Below are 15,036 nucleotides of genomic sequence, written 5' to 3'. Positions count from 1 at the left end.
GAGGACCCCGCTTAATCTGTCAGACGTTTGCCTTGAAAAATCCCATGAAATGGGGCTATCTCATTTTTGATGATTATAGATCAAAAGAATCCTACTTGTTGAAGACATCAAAGTGATGATTCATCTTGACAACCATAATGCTTTGATGATAGAAATCTGTCGCATCTCTCTTGATCATTGGTAAGGGTTCTTCTTCTAAACCAGAGACTCTTTACAGTAGCTTTTAGAAAAACGGAATATTTTGTTTATCTCAATCACCTTCAATCTACAGATTTTTCCGTTCTCTTTCCTTTTGAAAATGCATCCAAAATGCACGTTCTTGATGCTGGGTGCGTAGTAATGACTCCCATAACTTTCTGTCATTTCTTTCATGGTTCCGCGCAGCCATCCATTTGCCACCAATGCTGCCCAAGGTCTTTGTATCAAAGTTCCTTTCCTTTCTGTAAAATTGAAATTTGGAGCACCCCTGCTTATCCCCAAGCCAAGACAGAACATGAACTTTGGTCTGAAATCCTCCTTTGGGGTGATAAGACGTACCTTACAGTGTGCTCTAAGAACTGGTGACTTTGAGAGGGAGCTGCAGGTAATGTTCATGATTTTCATCGATCTGCTCCTGATCCCCACCCCCACAACCTTTCTTGAGCGAGAGATAATTACAGCGCTGAAAGATACTTCAGCCACTCCTTCGATAGCTCAGTTGGTAGAGCGGAGGAATGTAGCATAAAGTCAGACATCCTTAGGTCGCTGGTTCAAATCCGGCTCGAAGGATTTTTTGCTTCGATTTCCATATCTTTCACTTTTATTCAAACAATACCTTCCATTGATTATGATCGAGACTTTGCAGTCCCTGGGTTTCAGGGATTCCTTGCATCCATCAAACAGCTCGAGTGCAAAAGTGGGGATGTAGCTCAGTGGTAGAGCGCATGCTTTGCATGTATGAGGTCCCGGGTTCAATCCCCGGCATCTCCAGGAGCCTCTGTTCCTTATCTTGGCTTTTTTCCAGAAGGCTAGCCTGCCATCATGCAGAAAGAAGAAGTTTGTCATGCAGTTGGGGTGAGAGCCCCACTTAAATAGTCAGACATTTGCTTTGGAAAAATCTTTGAACTAGGCATAGTTTGCGCATTTCAAGAAAATCGGAGAATTTTGCATTCCAAAAGAAGGAAATAAATGCCCTCTCTGAGGATCGAACTCAGGACCTTCAGATTATGAGACTGACGCGCTGCCTACTGCGCTAAGAAGGCTGTATATAGGCATCTGTACATAAGACCATGAAGATCATCCAGGTACAAGGCTGAAGGATTTTCCTGACTGACATTGTATACTGCAGAGTCGAATGGGGTGATGTGGCCGTCGGTTCAATGCAGGGTTTCCAATCATACAGTCAAACCTTGCAGAAGTGGGGATGTAGCTCAGTGGTAGAGCGCATGCTTTGCATGTATGAGGCCCCGGGTTCAATCCCCGGCATCTCCAGACTTTTGCCATGCTTACCTTGGATTTTGGGCCGAAAGCTAGGCTGGCATCATGATGAAGGAAGAGATATGTCCTCCAACCGGGATGAGGACCCCGCTTAATCTGTCAGACGTTTGCCTTGAAAAATCCCATGAAATGGGGCTATCTCATTTTTGATGATTATAGATCAAAAGAATCCTACTTGTTGAAGACATCAAAGTGATGATTCATCTTGACAACCATAATGCTTTGATGATAGAAATCTGTCGCATCTCATTGATCATTGGTAAGGGTTCTTCTTCTAAACCAGAGACTCTTTACAGTAGCTTTTAGAAAAACGGAATATTTTGTTTATCTCAATCACCTTCAATCTACAGATTTTTCCGTTCTCTTTCCTTTTGAAAATGCATCCAAAATGCACGTTCTTGATGCTGGGTGCGTAGTAATGACTCCCATAACTTTCTGTCATTTCTTTCATGGTTCCGCGCAGCCATCCATTTGCCACCAATGCTGCCCAAGGTCTTTGTATCAAAGTTCCTTTCCTTTCTGTAAAATTGAAATTTGGAGCACCCCTGCTTATCCCCAAGCCAAGACAGAACATGAACTTTGGTCTGAAATCCTCCTTTGGGGTGATAAGACGTACCTTACAGTGTGCTCTAAGAACTGGTGACTTTGAGAGGGAGCTGCAGGTAATGTTCATGATTTTCATCGATCTGCTCCTGATCCCCACCCCCACAACCTTTCTTGAGCGAGAGATAATTACAGCGCTGAAAGATACTTCAGCCACTCCTTCGATAGCTCAGTTGGTAGAGCGGAGGACTGTAGCATAAAGTCAGACATCCTTAGGTCGCTGGTTCAAATCCGGCTCGAAGGATTTTTTGCTTCGATTTCCATATCTTTCACTTTTATTCAAACAATACCTTCCATTGATTATGATCGAGACTTTGCAGTCCCTGGGTTTCAGGGATTCCTTGCATCCATCAAACAGCTCGAGTGCAAAAGTGGGGATGTAGCTCAGTGGTAGAGCGCATGCTTTGCATGTATGAGGTCCCGGGTTCAATCCCCGGCATCTCCAGGAGCCTCTGTTCCTTATCTTGGCTTTTTTCCAGAAGGCTAGCCTGCCATCATGCAGAAAGAAGAAGTTTGTCATGCAGTTGGGGTGAGAGCCCCACTTAAATAGTCAGACATTTGCTTTGGAAAAATCTTTGAACTAGGCATAGTTTGCGCATTTCAAGAAAATCGGAGAATTTTGCATTCCAAAAGAAGGAAATAAATGCCCTCTCTGAGGATCGAACTCAGGACCTTCAGATTATGAGACTGACGCGCTGCCTACTGCGCTAAGAAGGCTGTATATAGGCATCTGTACATAAGACCATGAAGATCATCCAGGTACAAGGCTGAAGGATTTTCCTGACTGACATTGTATACTGCAGAGTCGAATGGGGTGATGTGGCCGTCGGTTCAATGCAGGGTTTCCAATCATACAGTCAAACCTTGCAGAAGTGGGGATGTAGCTCAGTGGTAGAGCGCATGCTTTGCATGTATGAGGCCCCGGGTTCAATCCCCGGCATCTCCAGACTTTTGCCATGCTTACCTTGGATTTTGGGCCGAAAGCTAGGCTGGCATCATGATGAAGGAAGAGATATGTCCTCCAACCGGGATGAGGACCCCGCTTAATCTGTCAGACGTTTGCCTTGAAAAATCCCATGAAATGGGGCTATCTCATTTTTGATGATTATAGATCAAAAGAATCCTACTTGTTGAAGACATCAAAGTGATGATTCATCTTGACAACCATAATGCTTTGATGATAGAAATCTGTTGCATCTCTCTTGATCATTGGTAAGGGTTCTTCTTCTAAACCAGAGACTCTTTACAGTAGCTTTTAGAAAAACGGAATATTTTGTTTATCTCAATCACCTTCAATCTACAGATTTTTCCGTTCTCTTTCCTTTTGAAAATGCATCCAAAATGCACGTTCTTGATGCTGGGTGCGTAGTAATGACTCCCATAACTTTCTGTCATTTCTTTCATGGTTCCGCGCAGCCATCCATTTGCCACCAATGCTGCCCAAGGTCTTTGTATCAAAGTTCCTTTCCTTTCTGTAAAATTGAAATTTGGAGCACCCCTGCTTATCCCCAAGCCAAGACAGAACATGAACTTTGGTCTGAAATCCTCCTTTGGGGTGATAAGACGTACCTTACAGTGTGCTCTAAGAACTGGTGACTTTGAGAGGGAGCTGCAGGTAATGTTCATGATTTTCATCGATCTGCTCCTGATCCCCACCCCCACAACCTTTCTTGAGCGAGAGATAATTACAGCGCTGAAAGATACTTCAGCCACTCCTTCGATAGCTCAGTTGGTAGAGCGGAGGAATGTAGCATAAAGTCAGACATCCTTAGGTCGCTGGTTCAAATCCGGCTCGAAGGATTTTTTGCTTCGATTTCCATATCTTTCACTTTTATTCAAACAATACCTTCCATTGATTATGATCGAGACTTTGCAGTCCCTGGGTTTCAGGGATTCCTTGCATCCATCAAACAGCTCGAGTGCAAAAGTGGGGATGTAGCTCAGTGGTAGAGCGCATGCTTCGCATGTATGAGGTCCCGGGTTCAATCCCCGGCATCTCCAGGAGCCTCTGTTCCTTATCTTGGCTTTTTTCCAGAAGGCTAGCCTGCCATCATGCAGAAAGAAGAAGTTTGTCATGCAGTTGGGGTGAGAGCCCCACTTAAATAGTCAGACATTTGCTTTGGAAAAATCTTTGAACTAGGCATAGTTTGCGCATTTCAAGAAAATCGGAGAATTTTGCATTCCAAAAGAAGGAAATAAATGCCCTCTCTGAGGATCGAACTCAGGACCTTCAGATTATGAGACTGACGCGCTGCCTACTGCGCTAAGAAGGCTGTATATAGGCATCTGTACATAAGACCATGAAGATCATCCAGGTACAAGGCTGAAGGATTTTCCTGACTGACATTGTATACTGCAGAGTCGAATGGGGTGATGTGGCCGTCGGTTCAATGCAGGGTTTCCAATCATACAGTCAAACCTTGCAGAAGTGGGGATGTAGCTCAGTGGTAGAGCACATGCATTGCATGTATGAGGCCCCGGGTTCAATCCCCGGCATCTCCAGACTTTTGCCATGCTTACCTTGGATTTTGGGCCGAAAGCTAGGCTGGCATCATGATGAAGGAAGAGATATGTCCTCCAACCGGGATGAGGACCCCGCTTAATCTGTCAGACGTTTGCCTTGAAAAATCCCATGAAATGGGGCTATCTCATTTTTGATGATTATAGATCAAAAGAATCCTACTTGTTGAAGACATCAAAGTGATGATTCATCTTGACAACCATAATGCTTTGATGATAGAAATCTGTCGCATCTCTCTTGATCATTGGTAAGGGTTCTTCTTCTAAACCAGAGACTCTTTACAGTAGCTTTTAGAAAAACGGAATATTTTGTTTATCTCAATCACCTTCAATCTACAGATTTTTCCGTTCTCTTTCCTTTTGAAAATGCATCCAAAATGCACGTTCTTGATGCTGGGTGCGTAGTAATGACTCCCATAACTTTCTGTCATTTCTTTCATGGTTCCGCGCAGCCATCCATTTGCCACCAATGCTGCCCAAGGTCTTTGTATCAAAGTTCCTTTCCTTTCTGTAAAATTGAAATTTGGAGCACCCCTGCTTATCCCCAAGCCAAGACAGAACATGAACTTTGGTCTGAAATCCTCCTTTGGGGTGATAAGATGTACCTTACAGTGTGCTCTAAGAACTGGTGACTTTGAGAGGGAGCTGCAGGTAATGTTCATGATTTTCATCGATCTGCTCCTGATCCCCACCCCCACAACCTTTCTTGAGCGAGAGATAATTACAGCGCTGAAAGATACTTCAGCCACTCCTTCGATAGCTCAGTTGGTAGAGCGGAGGACTGTAGCATAAAGTCAGACATCCTTAGGTCGCTGGTTCAAATCCGGCTCGAAGGATTTTTTGCTTCGATTTCCATATCTTTCACTTTTATTCAAACAATACCTTCCATTGATTATGATCGAGACTTTGCAGTCCCTGGGTTTCAGGGATTCCTTGCATCCATCAAACAGCTCGAGGGCAAAAGTGGGGATGTAGCTCAGTGGTAGAGCGCATGCTTCGCATGTATGAGGTCCCGGGTTCAATCCCCGGCATCTCCAGGAGCCTCTGTTCCTTATCTTGGCTTTTTTCCAGAAGGCTAGCCTGCCATCATGCAGAAAGAAGAAGTTTGTCATGCAGTTGGGGTGAGAGCCCCACTTAAATAGTCAGACATTTGCTTTGGAAAAATCTTTGAACTAGGCATAGTTTGCGCATTTCAAGAAAATCGGAGAATTTTGCATTCCAAAAGAAGGAAATAAATGCCCTCTCTGAGGATCGAACTCAGGACCTTCTGATTATGAGACTGACGCGCTGCCTACTGCGCTAAGAAGGCTGTATATAGGCATCTGTACATAAGACCATGAAGATCATCCAGGTACAAGGCTGAAGGATTTTCCTGACTGACATTGTATACTGCAGAGTCGAATGGGGTGATGTGGCCGTCGGTTCAATGCAGGGTTTCCAATCATACAGTCAAACCTTGCAGAAGTGGGGATGTAGCTCAGTGGTAGAGCGCATGCTTTGCATGTATGAGGCCCCGGGTTCAATCCCCGGCATCTCCAGACTTTTGCCATGCTTACCTTGGATTTTGGGCCGAAAGCTAGGCTGGCATCATGATGAAGGAAGAGATATGTCCTCCAACCGGGATGAGGACCCCGCTTAATCTGTCAGACGTTTGCCTTGAAAAATCCCATGAAATGGGGCTATCTCATTTTTGATGATTATAGATCAAAAGAATCCTACTTGTTGAAGACATCAAAGTGATGATTCATCTTGACAACCATAATGCTTTGATGATAGAAATCTGTCGCATCTCTCTTGATCATTGGTAAGGGTTCTTCTTCTAAACCAGAGACTCTTTACAGTAGCTTTTAGAAAAACGGAATATTTTGTTTATCTCAATCACCTTCAATCTACAGATTTTTCCGTTCTCTTTCCTTTTGAAAATGCATCCAAAATGCACGTTCTTGATGCTGGGTGCGTAGTAATGACTCCCATAACTTTCTGTCATTTCTTTCATGGTTCCGCGCAGCCATCCATTTGCCACCAATGCTGCCCAAGGTCTTTGTATCAAAGTTCCTTTCCTTTCTGTAAAATTGAAATTTGGAGCACCCCTGCTTATCCCCAAGCCAAGACAGAACATGAACTTTGGTCTGAAATCCTCCTTTGGGGTGATAAGACGTACCTTACAGTGTGCTCTAAGAACTGGTGACTTTGAGAGGGAGCTGCAGGTAATGTTCATGATTTTCATCGATCTGCTCCTGATCCCCACCCCCACAACCTTTCTTGAGCGAGAGATAATTACAGCGCTGAAAGATACTTCAGCCACTCCTTCGATAGCTCAGTTGGTAGAGCGGAGGAATGTAGCATAAAGTCAGACATCCTTAGGTCGCTGGTTCAAATCCGGCTCGAAGGATTTTTTGCTTCGATTTCCATATCTTTCACTTTTATTCAAACAATACCTTCCATTGATTATGATCGAGACTTTGCAGTCCCTGGGTTTCAGGGATTCCTTGCATCCATCAAACAGCTCGAGTGCAAAAGTGGGGATGTAGCTCAGTGGTAGAGCGCATGCTTTGCATGTATGAGGTCCCGGGTTCAATCCCCGGCATCTCCAGGAGCCTCTGTTCCTTATCTTGGCTTTTTTCCAGAAGGCTAGCCTGCCATCATGCAGAAAGAAGAAGTTTGTCATGCAGTTGGGGTGAGAGCCCCACTTAAATAGTCAGACATTTGCTTTGGAAAAATCTTTGAACTAGGCATAGTTTGCGCATTTCAAGAAAATCGGAGAATTTTGCATTCCAAAAGAAGGAAATAAATGCCCTCTCTGAGGATCGAACTCAGGACCTTCAGATTATGAGACTGACGCGCTGCCTACTGCGCTAAGAAGGCTGTATATAGGCATCTGTACATAAGACCATGAAGATCATCCAGGTACAAGGCTGAAGGATTTTCCTGACTGACATTGTATACTGCAGAGTCGAATGGGGTGATGTGGCCGTCGGTTCAATGCAGGGTTTCCAATCATACAGTCAAACCTTGCAGAAGTGGGGATGTAGCTCAGTGGTAGAGCGCATGCTTTGCATGTATGAGGCCCCGGGTTCAATCCCCGGCATCTCCAGACTTTTGCCATGCTTACCTTGGATTTTGGGCCGAAAGCTAGGCTGGCATCATGATGAAGGAAGAGATATGTCCTCCAACCGGGATGAGGACCCCGCTTAATCTGTCAGACGTTTGCCTTGAAAAATCCCATGAAATGGGGCTATCTCATTTTTGATGATTATAGATCAAAAGAATCCTACTTGTTGAAGACATCAAAGTGATGATTCATCTTGACAACCATAATGCTTTGATGATAGAAATCTGTCGCATCTCATTGATCATTGGTAAGGGTTCTTCTTCTAAACCAGAGACTCTTTACAGTAGCTTTTAGAAAAACGGAATATTTTGTTTATCTCAATCACCTTCAATCTACAGATTTTTCCGTTCTCTTTCCTTTTGAAAATGCATCCAAAATGCACGTTCTTGATGCTGGGTGCGTAGTAATGACTCCCATAACTTTCTGTCATTTCTTTCATGGTTCCGCGCAGCCATCCATTTGCCACCAATGCTGCCCAAGGTCTTTGTATCAAAGTTCCTTTCCTTTCTGTAAAATTGAAATTTGGAGCACCCCTGCTTATCCCCAAGCCAAGACAGAACATGAACTTTGGTCTGAAATCCTCCTTTGGGGTGATAAGACGTACCTTACAGTGTGCTCTAAGAACTGGTGACTTTGAGAGGGAGCTGCAGGTAATGTTCATGATTTTCATCGATCTGCTCCTGATCCCCACCCCCACAACCTTTCTTGAGCGAGAGATAATTACAGCGCTGAAAGATACTTCAGCCACTCCTTCGATAGCTCAGTTGGTAGAGCGGAGGACTGTAGCATAAAGTCAGACATCCTTAGGTCGCTGGTTCAAATCCGGCTCGAAGGATTTTTTGCTTCGATTTCCATATCTTTCACTTTTATTCAAACAATACCTTCCATTGATTATGATCGAGACTTTGCAGTCCCTGGGTTTCAGGGATTCCTTGCATCCATCAAACAGCTCGAGTGCAAAAGTGGGGATGTAGCTCAGTGGTAGAGCGCATGCTTTGCATGTATGAGGTCCCGGGTTCAATCCCCGGCATCTCCAGGAGCCTCTGTTCCTTATCTTGGCTTTTTTCCAGAAGGCTAGCCTGCCATCATGCAGAAAGAAGAAGTTTGTCATGCAGTTGGGGTGAGAGCCCCACTTAAATAGTCAGACATTTGCTTTGGAAAAATCTTTGAACTAGGCATAGTTTGCGCATTTCAAGAAAATCGGAGAATTTTGCATTCCAAAAGAAGGAAATAAATGCCCTCTCTGAGGATCGAACTCAGGACCTTCAGATTATGAGACTGACGCGCTGCCTACTGCGCTAAGAAGGCTGTATATAGGCATCTGTACATAAGACCATGAAGATCATCCAGGTACAAGGCTGAAGGATTTTCCTGACTGACATTGTATACTGCAGAGTCGAATGGGGTGATGTGGCCGTCGGTTCAATGCAGGGTTTCCAATCATACAGTCAAACCTTGCAGAAGTGGGGATGTAGCTCAGTGGTAGAGCGCATGCTTTGCATGTATGAGGCCCCGGGTTCAATCCCCGGCATCTCCAGACTTTTGCCATGCTTACCTTGGATTTTGGGCCGAAAGCTAGGCTGGCATCATGATGAAGGAAGAGATATGTCCTCCAACCGGGATGAGGACCCCGCTTAATCTGTCAGACGTTTGCCTTGAAAAATCCCATGAAATGGGGCTATCTCATTTTTGATGATTATAGATCAAAAGAATCCTACTTGTTGAAGACATCAAAGTGATGATTCATCTTGACAACCATAATGCTTTGATGATAGAAATCTGTTGCATCTCTCTTGATCATTGGTAAGGGTTCTTCTTCTAAACCAGAGACTCTTTACAGTAGCTTTTAGAAAAACGGAATATTTTGTTTATCTCAATCACCTTCAATCTACAGATTTTTCCGTTCTCTTTCCTTTTGAAAATGCATCCAAAATGCACGTTCTTGATGCTGGGTGCGTAGTAATGACTCCCATAACTTTCTGTCATTTCTTTCATGGTTCCGCGCAGCCATCCATTTGCCACCAATGCTGCCCAAGGTCTTTGTATCAAAGTTCCTTTCCTTTCTGTAAAATTGAAATTTGGAGCACCCCTGCTTATCCCCAAGCCAAGACAGAACATGAACTTTGGTCTGAAATCCTCCTTTGGGGTGATAAGACGTACCTTACAGTGTGCTCTAAGAACTGGTGACTTTGAGAGGGAGCTGCAGGTAATGTTCATGATTTTCATCGATCTGCTCCTGATCCCCACCCCCACAACCTTTCTTGAGCGAGAGATAATTACAGCGCTGAAAGATACTTCAGCCACTCCTTCGATAGCTCAGTTGGTAGAGCGGAGGACTGTAGCATAAAGTCAGACATCCTTAGGTCGCTGGTTCAAATCCGGCTCGAAGGATTTTTTGCTTCGATTTCCATATCTTTCACTTTTATTCAAACAATACCTTCCATTGATTATGATCGAGACTTTGCAGTCCCTGGGTTTCAGGGATTCCTTGCATCCATCAAACAGCTCGAGTGCAAAAGTGGGGATGTAGCTCAGTGGTAGAGCGCATGCTTTGCATGTATGAGGTCCCGGGTTCAATCCCCGGCATCTCCAGGAGCCTCTGTTCCTTATCTTGGCTTTTTTCCAGAAGGCTAGCCTGCCATCATGCAGAAAGAAGAAGTTTGTCATGCAGTTGGGGTGAGAGCCCCACTTAAATAGTCAGACATTTGCTTTGGAAAAATCTTTGAACTAGGCATAGTTTGCGCATTTCAAGAAAATCGGAGAATTTTGCATTCCAAAAGAAGGAAATAAATGCCCTCTCTGAGGATCGAACTCAGGACCTTCAGATTATGAGACTGACGCGCTGCCTACTGCGCTAAGAAGGCTGTATATAGGCATCTGTACATAAGACCATGAAGATCATCCAGGTACAAGGCTGAAGGATTTTCCTGACTGACATTGTATACTGCAGAGTCGAATGGGGTGATGTGGCCGTCGGTTCAATGCAGGGTTTCCAATCATACAGTCAAACCTTGCAGAAGTGGGGATGTAGCTCAGTGGTAGAGCGCATGCTTTGCATGTATGAGGCCCCGGGTTCAATCCCCGGCATCTCCAGACTTTTGCCATGCTTACCTTGGATTTTGGGCCGAAAGCTAGGCTGGCATCATGATGAAGGAAGAGATATGTCCTCCAACCGGGATGAGGACCCCGCTTAATCTGTCAGACGTTTGCCTTGAAAAATCCCATGAAATGGGGCTATCTCATTTTTGATGATTATAGATCAAAAGAATCCTACTTGTTGAAGACATCAAAGTGATGATTCATCTTGACAACCATAATGCTTTGATGATAGAAATCTGTCGCATCTCTCTTGATCATTGGTAAGGGTTCTTCTTCTAAACCAGAGACTCTTTACAGTAGCTTTTAGAAAAACGGAATATTTTGTTTATCTCAATCACCTTCAATCTACAGATTTTTCCGTTCTCTTTCCTTTTGAAAATGCATCCAAAATGCACGTTCTTGATGCTGGGTGCGTAGTAATGACTCCCATAACTTTCTGTCATTTCTTTCATGGTTCCGCGCAGCCATCCATTTGCCACCAATGCTGCCCAAGGTCTTTGTATCAAAGTTCCTTTCCTTTCTGTAAAATTGAAATTTGGAGCACCCCTGCTTATCCCCAAGCCAAGACAGAACATGAACTTTGGTCTGAAATCCTCCTTTGGGGTGATAAGACGTACCTTACAGTGTGCTCTAAGAACTGGTGACTTTGAGAGGGAGCTGCAGGTAATGTTCATGATTTTCATCGATCTGCTCCTGATCCCCACCCCCACAACCTTTCTTGAGCGAGAGATAATTACAGCGCTGAAAGATACTTCAGCCACTCCTTCGATAGCTCAGTTGGTAGAGCGGAGGACTGTAGCATAAAGTCAGACATCCTTAGGTCGCTGGTTCAAATCCGGCTCGAAGGATTTTTTGCTTCGATTTCCATATCTTTCACTTTTATTCAAACAATACCTTCCATTGATTATGATCGAGACTTTGCAGTCCCTGGGTTTCAGGGATTCCTTGCATCCATCAAACAGCTCGAGTGCAAAAGTGGGGATGTAGCTCAGTGGTAGAGCGCATGCTTTGCATGTATGAGGTCCCGGGTTCAATCCCCGGCATCTCCAGGAGCCTCTGTTCCTTATCTTGGCTTTTTTCCAGAAGGCTAGCCTGCCATCATGCAGAAAGAAGAAGTTTGTCATGCAGTTGGGGTGAGAGCCCCACTTAAATAGTCAGACATTTGCTTTGGAAAAATCTTTGAACTAGGCATAGTTTGCGCATTTCAAGAAAATCGGAGAATTTTGCATTCCAAAAGAAGGAAATAAATGCCCTCTCTGAGGATCGAACTCAGGACCTTCAGATTATGAGACTGACGCGCTGCCTACTGCGCTAAGAAGGCTGTATATAGGCATCTGTACATAAGACCATGAAGATCATCCAGGTACAAGGCTGAAGGATTTTCCTGACTGACATTGTATACTGCAGAGTCGAATGGGGTGATGTGGCCGTCGGTTCAATGCAGGGTTTCCAATCATACAGTCAAACCTTGCAGAAGTGGGGATGTAGCTCAGTGGTAGAGCGCATGCTTTGCATGTATGAGGCCCCGGGTTCAATCCCCGGCATCTCCAGACTTTTGCCATGCTTACCTTGGATTTTGGGCCGAAAGCTAGGCTGGCATCATGATGAAGGAAGAGATATGTCCTCCAACCGGGATGAGGACCCCGCTTAATCTGTCAGACGTTTGCCTTGAAAAATCCCATGAAATGGGGCTATCTCATTTTTGATGATTATAGATCAAAAGAATCCTACTTGTTGAAGACATCAAAGTGATGATTCATCTTGACAACCATAATGCTTTGATGATAGAAATCTGTCGCATCTCTCTTGATCATTGGTAAGGGTTCTTCTTCTAAACCAGAGACTCTTTACAGTAGCTTTTAGAAAAACGGAATATTTTGTTTATCTCAATCACCTTCAATCTACAGATTTTTCCGTTCTCTTTCCTTTTGAAAATGCATCCAAAATGCACGTTCTTGATGCTGGGTGCGTAGTAATGACTCCCATAACTTTCTGTCATTTCTTTCATGGTTCCGCGCAGCCATCCATTTGCCACCAATGCTGCCCAAGGTCTTTGTATCAAAGTTCCTTTCCTTTCTGTAAAATTGAAATTTGGAGCACCCCTGCTTATCCCCAAGCCAAGACAGAACATGAACTTTGGTCTGAAATCCTCCTTTGGGGTGATAAGACGTACCTTACAGTGTGCTCTAAGAACTGGTGACTTTGAGAGGGAGCTGCAGGTAATGTTCATGATTTTCATCGATCTGCTCCTGATCCCCACCCCCACAACCTTTCTTGAGCGAGAGATAATTACAGCGCTGAAAGATACTTCAGCCACTCCTTCGATAGCTCAGTTGGTAGAGCGGAGGACTGTAGCATAAAGTCAGACATCCTTAGGTCGCTGGTTCAAATCCGGCTCGAAGGATTTTTTGCTTCGATTTCCATATCTTTCACTTTTATTCAAACAATACCTTCCATTGATTATGATCGAGACTTTGCAGTCCCTGGGTTTCAGGGATTCCTTGCATCCATCAAACAGCTCGAGTGCAAAAGTGGGGATGTAGCTCAGTGGTAGAGCGCATGCTTTGCATGTATGAGGTCCCGGGTTCAATCCCCGGCATCTCCAGGAGCCTCTGTTCCTTATCTTGGCTTTTTTCCAGAAGGCTAGCCTGCCATCATGCAGAAAGAAGAAGTTTGTCATGCAGTTGGGGTGAGAGCCCCACTTAAATAGTCAGACATTTGCTTTGGAAAAATCTTTGAACTAGGCATAGTTTGCGCATTTCAAGAAAATCGGAGAATTTTGCATTCCAAAAGAAGGAAATAAATGCCCTCTCTGAGGATCGAACTCAGGACCTTCAGATTATGAGACTGACGCGCTGCCTACTGCGCTAAGAAGGCTGTATATAGGCATCTGTACATAAGACCATGAAGATCATCCAGGTACAAGGCTGAAGGATTTTCCTGACTGACATTGTATACTGCAGAGTCGAATGGGGTGATGTGGCCGTCGGTTCAATGCAGGGTTTCCAATCATACAGTCAAACCTTGCAGAAGTGGGGATGTAGCTCAGTGGTAGAGCGCATGCTTTGCATGTATGAGGCCCCGGGTTCAATCCCCGGCATCTCCAGACTTTTGCCATGCTTACCTTGGATTTTGGGCCGAAAGCTAGGCTGGCATCATGATGAAGGAAGAGATATGTCCTCCAACCGGGATGAGGACCCCGCTTAATCTGTCAGACGTTTGCCTTGAAAAATCCCATGAAATGGGGCTATCTCATTTTTGATGATTATAGATCAAAAGAATCCTACTTGTTGAAGACATCAAAGTGATGATTCATCTTGACAACCATAATGCTTTGATGATAGAAATCTGTCGCATCTCTCTTGATCATTGGTAAGGGTTCTTCTTCTAAACCAGAGACTCTTTACAGTAGCTTTTAGAAAAACGGAATATTTTGTTTATCTCAATCACCTTCAATCTACAGATTTTTCCGTTCTCTTTCCTTTTGAAAATGCATCCAAAATGCACGTTCTTGATGCTGGGTGCGTAGTAATGACTCCCATAACTTTCTGTCATTTCTTTCATGGTTCCGCGCAGCCATCCATTTGCCACCAATGCTGCCCAAGGTCTTTGTATCAAAGTTCCTTTCCTTTCTGTAAAATTGAAATTTGGAGCACCCCTGCTTATCCCCAAGCCAAGACAGAACATGAACTTTGGTCTGAAATCCTCCTTTGGGGTGATAAGACGTACCTTACAGTGTGCTCTAAGAACTGGTGACTTTGAGAGGGAGCTGCAGGTAATGTTCATGATTTTCATCGATCTGCTCCTGATCCCCACCCCCACAACCTTTCTTGAGCGAGAGATAATTACAGCGCTGAAAGATACTTCAGCCACTCCTTCGATAGCTCAGTTGGTAGAGCGGAGGACTGTAGCATAAAGTCAGACATCCTTAGGTCGCTGGTTCAAATCCGGCTCGAAGGATTTTTTGCTTCGATTTCCATATCTTTCACTTTTATTCAAACAATACCTTCCATTGATTATGATCGAGACTTTGCAGTCCCTGGGTTTCAGGGATTCCTTGCATCCATCAAACAGCTCGAGTGCAAAAGTGGGGATGTAGCTCAGTGGTAGAGCGCATGCTTCGCATGTATGAGGTCCCGGGTTCAATCCCCGGCATCTCCAGGAGCCTCTGTTCCTTATCTTGGCTTTTTTCCAGAAGGCTAGCCTGCCATCATGCAGAAAGAAGA

The 15,036-nt window shown here is 44.4% G+C and overlaps 33 non-coding genes across 33 annotated transcripts; 25 read left to right on the top strand and 8 right to left on the bottom strand.

Moving 5' to 3' along the window:
- Positions 1–897: 897 nt before the first annotated feature.
- TRNAA-UGC (transfer RNA alanine (anticodon UGC)) lies at positions 898–969 on the top strand. Its single transcript has one exon. It is a non-coding gene; the product is annotated as a tRNA-Ala (tRNA).
- Positions 970–1,168: 199 nt separating this feature from the next.
- Positions 1,169–1,241, bottom strand: TRNAM-CAU (transfer RNA methionine (anticodon CAU)). The gene has a single exon. It is a non-coding gene; the product is annotated as a tRNA-Met (tRNA).
- Positions 1,242–1,398: 157 nt separating this feature from the next.
- On the top strand, positions 1,399–1,470 carry TRNAA-UGC (transfer RNA alanine (anticodon UGC)). Its single transcript has one exon. It is a non-coding gene; the product is annotated as a tRNA-Ala (tRNA).
- A 767-nt stretch (positions 1,471–2,237) lies between these two features.
- On the top strand, positions 2,238–2,323 carry TRNAY-GUA (transfer RNA tyrosine (anticodon GUA)). Its single transcript is given in 2 exon segments — positions 2,238–2,274; positions 2,288–2,323. It is a non-coding gene; the product is annotated as a tRNA-Tyr (tRNA).
- A 129-nt stretch (positions 2,324–2,452) lies between these two features.
- On the top strand, positions 2,453–2,524 carry TRNAA-UGC (transfer RNA alanine (anticodon UGC)). Its single transcript has one exon. It is a non-coding gene; the product is annotated as a tRNA-Ala (tRNA).
- A 199-nt stretch (positions 2,525–2,723) lies between these two features.
- Positions 2,724–2,796, bottom strand: TRNAM-CAU (transfer RNA methionine (anticodon CAU)). Its single transcript has one exon. It is a non-coding gene; the product is annotated as a tRNA-Met (tRNA).
- Positions 2,797–2,953: 157 nt separating this feature from the next.
- TRNAA-UGC (transfer RNA alanine (anticodon UGC)) lies at positions 2,954–3,025 on the top strand. Its single transcript has one exon. It is a non-coding gene; the product is annotated as a tRNA-Ala (tRNA).
- Positions 3,026–4,008: 983 nt separating this feature from the next.
- Positions 4,009–4,080, top strand: TRNAA-CGC (transfer RNA alanine (anticodon CGC)). Its single transcript has one exon. It is a non-coding gene; the product is annotated as a tRNA-Ala (tRNA).
- Positions 4,081–4,279: 199 nt separating this feature from the next.
- Positions 4,280–4,352, bottom strand: TRNAM-CAU (transfer RNA methionine (anticodon CAU)). The gene has a single exon. It is a non-coding gene; the product is annotated as a tRNA-Met (tRNA).
- A 997-nt stretch (positions 4,353–5,349) lies between these two features.
- Positions 5,350–5,435, top strand: TRNAY-GUA (transfer RNA tyrosine (anticodon GUA)). Its single transcript is given in 2 exon segments — positions 5,350–5,386; positions 5,400–5,435. It is a non-coding gene; the product is annotated as a tRNA-Tyr (tRNA).
- A 129-nt stretch (positions 5,436–5,564) lies between these two features.
- On the top strand, positions 5,565–5,636 carry TRNAA-CGC (transfer RNA alanine (anticodon CGC)). Its single transcript has one exon. It is a non-coding gene; the product is annotated as a tRNA-Ala (tRNA).
- Positions 5,637–6,065: 429 nt separating this feature from the next.
- Positions 6,066–6,137, top strand: TRNAA-UGC (transfer RNA alanine (anticodon UGC)). The gene has a single exon. It is a non-coding gene; the product is annotated as a tRNA-Ala (tRNA).
- A 983-nt stretch (positions 6,138–7,120) lies between these two features.
- On the top strand, positions 7,121–7,192 carry TRNAA-UGC (transfer RNA alanine (anticodon UGC)). Its single transcript has one exon. It is a non-coding gene; the product is annotated as a tRNA-Ala (tRNA).
- A 199-nt stretch (positions 7,193–7,391) lies between these two features.
- On the bottom strand, positions 7,392–7,464 carry TRNAM-CAU (transfer RNA methionine (anticodon CAU)). The gene has a single exon. It is a non-coding gene; the product is annotated as a tRNA-Met (tRNA).
- A 157-nt stretch (positions 7,465–7,621) lies between these two features.
- Positions 7,622–7,693, top strand: TRNAA-UGC (transfer RNA alanine (anticodon UGC)). The gene has a single exon. It is a non-coding gene; the product is annotated as a tRNA-Ala (tRNA).
- Positions 7,694–8,460: 767 nt separating this feature from the next.
- TRNAY-GUA (transfer RNA tyrosine (anticodon GUA)) lies at positions 8,461–8,546 on the top strand. The gene is given in 2 exon segments: positions 8,461–8,497; positions 8,511–8,546. It is a non-coding gene; the product is annotated as a tRNA-Tyr (tRNA).
- Positions 8,547–8,675: 129 nt separating this feature from the next.
- Positions 8,676–8,747, top strand: TRNAA-UGC (transfer RNA alanine (anticodon UGC)). Its single transcript has one exon. It is a non-coding gene; the product is annotated as a tRNA-Ala (tRNA).
- Positions 8,748–8,946: 199 nt separating this feature from the next.
- On the bottom strand, positions 8,947–9,019 carry TRNAM-CAU (transfer RNA methionine (anticodon CAU)). The gene has a single exon. It is a non-coding gene; the product is annotated as a tRNA-Met (tRNA).
- Positions 9,020–9,176: 157 nt separating this feature from the next.
- Positions 9,177–9,248, top strand: TRNAA-UGC (transfer RNA alanine (anticodon UGC)). The gene has a single exon. It is a non-coding gene; the product is annotated as a tRNA-Ala (tRNA).
- A 768-nt stretch (positions 9,249–10,016) lies between these two features.
- On the top strand, positions 10,017–10,102 carry TRNAY-GUA (transfer RNA tyrosine (anticodon GUA)). Its single transcript is given in 2 exon segments — positions 10,017–10,053; positions 10,067–10,102. It is a non-coding gene; the product is annotated as a tRNA-Tyr (tRNA).
- A 129-nt stretch (positions 10,103–10,231) lies between these two features.
- Positions 10,232–10,303, top strand: TRNAA-UGC (transfer RNA alanine (anticodon UGC)). Its single transcript has one exon. It is a non-coding gene; the product is annotated as a tRNA-Ala (tRNA).
- Positions 10,304–10,502: 199 nt separating this feature from the next.
- On the bottom strand, positions 10,503–10,575 carry TRNAM-CAU (transfer RNA methionine (anticodon CAU)). Its single transcript has one exon. It is a non-coding gene; the product is annotated as a tRNA-Met (tRNA).
- Positions 10,576–10,732: 157 nt separating this feature from the next.
- Positions 10,733–10,804, top strand: TRNAA-UGC (transfer RNA alanine (anticodon UGC)). The gene has a single exon. It is a non-coding gene; the product is annotated as a tRNA-Ala (tRNA).
- Positions 10,805–11,572: 768 nt separating this feature from the next.
- On the top strand, positions 11,573–11,658 carry TRNAY-GUA (transfer RNA tyrosine (anticodon GUA)). The gene is given in 2 exon segments: positions 11,573–11,609; positions 11,623–11,658. It is a non-coding gene; the product is annotated as a tRNA-Tyr (tRNA).
- Positions 11,659–11,787: 129 nt separating this feature from the next.
- TRNAA-UGC (transfer RNA alanine (anticodon UGC)) lies at positions 11,788–11,859 on the top strand. The gene has a single exon. It is a non-coding gene; the product is annotated as a tRNA-Ala (tRNA).
- A 199-nt stretch (positions 11,860–12,058) lies between these two features.
- On the bottom strand, positions 12,059–12,131 carry TRNAM-CAU (transfer RNA methionine (anticodon CAU)). Its single transcript has one exon. It is a non-coding gene; the product is annotated as a tRNA-Met (tRNA).
- A 157-nt stretch (positions 12,132–12,288) lies between these two features.
- On the top strand, positions 12,289–12,360 carry TRNAA-UGC (transfer RNA alanine (anticodon UGC)). Its single transcript has one exon. It is a non-coding gene; the product is annotated as a tRNA-Ala (tRNA).
- A 768-nt stretch (positions 12,361–13,128) lies between these two features.
- On the top strand, positions 13,129–13,214 carry TRNAY-GUA (transfer RNA tyrosine (anticodon GUA)). Its single transcript is given in 2 exon segments — positions 13,129–13,165; positions 13,179–13,214. It is a non-coding gene; the product is annotated as a tRNA-Tyr (tRNA).
- A 129-nt stretch (positions 13,215–13,343) lies between these two features.
- Positions 13,344–13,415, top strand: TRNAA-UGC (transfer RNA alanine (anticodon UGC)). The gene has a single exon. It is a non-coding gene; the product is annotated as a tRNA-Ala (tRNA).
- A 199-nt stretch (positions 13,416–13,614) lies between these two features.
- Positions 13,615–13,687, bottom strand: TRNAM-CAU (transfer RNA methionine (anticodon CAU)). Its single transcript has one exon. It is a non-coding gene; the product is annotated as a tRNA-Met (tRNA).
- A 157-nt stretch (positions 13,688–13,844) lies between these two features.
- Positions 13,845–13,916, top strand: TRNAA-UGC (transfer RNA alanine (anticodon UGC)). Its single transcript has one exon. It is a non-coding gene; the product is annotated as a tRNA-Ala (tRNA).
- A 768-nt stretch (positions 13,917–14,684) lies between these two features.
- On the top strand, positions 14,685–14,770 carry TRNAY-GUA (transfer RNA tyrosine (anticodon GUA)). The gene is given in 2 exon segments: positions 14,685–14,721; positions 14,735–14,770. It is a non-coding gene; the product is annotated as a tRNA-Tyr (tRNA).
- A 129-nt stretch (positions 14,771–14,899) lies between these two features.
- Positions 14,900–14,971, top strand: TRNAA-CGC (transfer RNA alanine (anticodon CGC)). The gene has a single exon. It is a non-coding gene; the product is annotated as a tRNA-Ala (tRNA).
- The last annotated feature ends 65 nt before the right edge of the window (positions 14,972–15,036 follow it).

Source organism: Triturus cristatus, chromosome 4_1 (genome assembly GCF_964204655.1).
Source record: "Triturus cristatus chromosome 4_1, aTriCri1.1, whole genome shotgun sequence".
NCBI lineage: Eukaryota > Metazoa > Chordata > Amphibia > Caudata > Salamandridae > Triturus > Triturus cristatus.
Note: the sequence above shows the minus strand (reverse complement) of the source record. Positions and strands in the feature narration are given on the sequence as shown.